Source organism: Populus euphratica, unplaced genomic scaffold, assembly GCF_000495115.2.
Source record: "Populus euphratica unplaced genomic scaffold, PopEup_1.0 scaffold99.1, whole genome shotgun sequence".
NCBI lineage: Eukaryota > Viridiplantae > Streptophyta > Magnoliopsida > Malpighiales > Salicaceae > Populus > Populus euphratica.
In genome coordinates this window covers 873076-876835 of record NW_011499902.1, presented here as the reverse complement: position 1 = coordinate 876835, position 3760 = coordinate 873076, and positions in this window count along the sequence as shown.

Genomic DNA, 3760 nt, shown 5'->3' with positions numbered 1-3760 from the left:
TTTTATTTTTTTAGCTTTAAGACACTTGGCCGTATGCATAAAAATATTTTTTTTGTTGATTTTAATTTTTTTTTTAGTTGATAAAAAAAACCCGAGTATTTTTAATAACATATTTGTATTTTTTTTTATGACATAAAATATAAACCAATACTAAGCAAAAAGACATAAATAATAAAAAATATATATAAAATAAAAAATATAAAAATTAATTTTTTTAAATGGGCCGTACTCGACCCAGATCAGTGGGTTGGGCCAGACCCGGCCCAAAACCAAATGGGCTGGTTACTATATAGTAACCAGCCCCCCCTCCTTTATTTGCTGCAGAACGTGAATTAATTCATGTGCTGCATGCTAATGCAGACCGAAAGAATAAAGAGACAAGGCAGCCGGAGATTACCTGAGATTGGCGTCGGGGCGGTGCTGCTGGCGGCGGAGACACGGTGGCTGGTGTTTTACTGTGTTTTTCTTCTCTCTATCTCCTCTGTTTTTCACAGTTTTCTGCTTCTTCTTCTCTTTTTTTTTGCTCTCTCTTTTCTCTTCTCCTCTCTCTCGTGTTTGGTTTCCTTCTCTCTTTCTTTTTCTCTCTCTCTTCGTATCTACCTCCTCTTTTTTTTTTTTCTCTCTCTCGTGTTTGGTTTCCTTCTCTCGTTCTTTTTCTCCCTCTCTTCGTGTGTGTTTTTTTATGACTTGCTGGCTCCCTTGCTTTTATAGGCAAAAAAACAGGGGAGGGGACGTGGCCAGGGCGGCCACTGTGCTGCTGCTCCTCCACTCTTCTTCCAACACGCGAAAAGTGGCTTATGTCGGCATCTTTTTTAAGGCAAAATATCAGTAAATAATCAGTGAAAACAGAGGAGAAAAACACATTTTCTTCCCCTATTCTCTGCGTGTCCAGGGGCAGAAGATGATGGTGTTGTTCAAAACAACACCGTTTTGAGTTTTCTGTTTTGTTTTTTTTTTAATGAATAATGCATATGAACAGTGCATAAATTTGAGCATTCTGACATTTTTTTTTACTGTTATTATTTTTTAATTAGTTATTATTATTATTATTATTATTATTATTATTATTAAATTTCTTTTTCTATATATATATATATATATATATTATGCGGGGACCCAAAAATGGGTTACAACAACCCTCTAATAGGTCAAGCATCGAGATACAAACTCAACATTATCCTTCTTTATGTCATTTCACTAGTAACACTCTCTCAAGTCTCTATACATCTTGTTAGAACTAGGATGTACAGGTAATTTGGTCCTTCCACCATCACATCTCTTTTCAAATCATCCACCTCAAGCACACATGACTTGGAACCAAATTTCAACACACCATCTTTACAAACAAGGAAACCCAAAGCCTTTCCTTACTCCAACTCATCCTAAATCTTACATACCCACTCATTCTTCATCCAAGTTGCTTTAATTCGATCTACCAAGTCTAACCTAGCTTGAAAGTAAGCCAACAATGCTCCTAATTCACCAATTTCAAAACTGACATTCTTAACCAAGAAAAAAAGGGAGCTTCATTGCTCCTATGAACATTGAAGCTCTATAATCTTTTTCAATTTTTTTAGTGTAATAGACTTACCCCCGACTTTGTCACGAGCCTAAAAAAAATCTTATTTTTCAACTAAAATAAATATGCAAGCATTGTCATGTGTTTTTTTAGCATTAAGAATATTTGTTTTAGACTAAAATGTTGATGTGTGTGTTAAGTCAAATAATTCAAGAATTATATGTGCAAGAAATACAAGAAAAAGACATTGATACAAATGAAAGATAAAATTAAGAAGCTAAGAAATAGGTGCAAATTAGGATATCTAATCTTGTGCAGCGGGGAGCAATCCACTTTTGTTTTTTAATTATATGCCAATAGTTGTTTTATAAGAAAAATAATAAATTTAAATTCTCTATAAGCAAAACAATTTGCTAATGCAATTGTAATTTTTCTTAGTAATCAATTTTTATCAACTAAAAAATATAGTTTTCTTAAGTAATGCATTTAGTTTAATAAAAATCAAATACAATTAGAATAAATATCCAAAAGACTCTAGAAAAATTAAAATAAGTATAAAATGCATATATTTAATTGGAATTTCTTCATGCTATTAATACATTTTTTATTTGGTGATTTTTTTCATTAGAATATTTAGTTTCTAAAGCAAAAAAAATATTAGAATCATAAAAGCAAATCTAAATAAAATATCATTTTGATGATAATGTTGTGGACATATTAAAAAATATAAGAATAATACATTGAAAAATTTTGAAATTTTTTATATAATCATAAAACCATAAAAAAATTACACAGGAAAACCAACAAATAAGACTTTAAAATAAAAACAAAGACAAATCATAAAGGCCTATAAAAAATAAAGTGCTCTCTAATTTTAGAGCAAAAAAGTTATAATCGTATATAAATACTAATAATAAATTAAGTAGAATTTAATAACATGACATTATAAATATATTTTTAAGTTTTTTATTTAATGAAATTTAATATCAAAAAGAAAAAAACATGAAATGGGCTAAAAAAAGGTCAGGTCGTTGGGTTTGAGTGGCCTAATGAACCTTGCTTATAAAATAAAAAGTCACATGTGTTGGGCTTGCAAGACCAGGCTTAATTGTCTAGCTATTTTTATAAGGGCTAAAAGGTAAACGATATATCATCCAGCATTTTTTGCTAAAAAAAAATAGATAATGCGTTGTCTAAATGTCTAGTTTTCGATCACTAGAGATATGGTAAAAAAAAAATTAGTTGGGGTGTTTTGGACTAAAAATTGATTTTGCAATCTACTTTCACCTCATAAACATGTCTAAATTGGCAAAAAAAAAAAGGTTAAATTGAAAAAGAATTTTTCAACCATGATATATTTTTTTAGCAATATAAAAAGTAAAAAATACCTCAACAGAACTCTTCTAATGAAATGAAATCTATCAACACTAAAAATAACTTTTTTGTTGTTGGAATACGGGTAACCAATAACTTTCTCTCTCTTTCATAATTTTCTAGTGAGTTTCTCTCTCCTTTCTCAAACTCTAGGGTTAAAACATGATTAAAATAAAGTTATGAATCAAAACATAAAAGTTTCAAACTACAAAAACCTAAAATGAAAATGAGAAAATTCCCCAAGTTAAAATAATAAAAAAGGTGGGAAATGAATAGTGAAAAGAAAAAAATGATGTATTGTTACTTATTACCAAGTTTAGTCCCCCGAATCTTAATATTTTTACTCAATTAAATTGAATTTTATTTTGTAAAGTAGCAGGGATGAGTTTTTTTCCAATGCGATAAGCTTATAGAAATCAAATAGAAATGAAGTTAAGAGTTAGTTACCCACTTAACAATAGTCAACAAATCAATAATTTCTAATTTTAGCCTATAAAAGAAAGCATTTGTCATTCATTTAGCCATTTTTATTTTCATATCAAGATCGTGTTCTTTTTCTTCTTTTTTTTATATTTTTATAATGTTTAAGTTTTTCTTTCATTAATCTCTTGTTTATGTTTTTCATTTCATTTCCTTTACTTCGTTAACTTATATTTTATTTATATTCTTATCTTGTTTATTTATGTTTCACTCCTTCATTATATTTAGCTAAGTTTATTATATCAATGTGAAAATGTAACACTAATAGTGTTAGAATAAGTGCAGTGTAAACTCAACATGGACTTTAATGTTTGATACTAACATGTTTTGTATTTGTTATCTTGTTCACTTTTAATATTTTGCTTGTTAAATGGTTAATCTAGATTT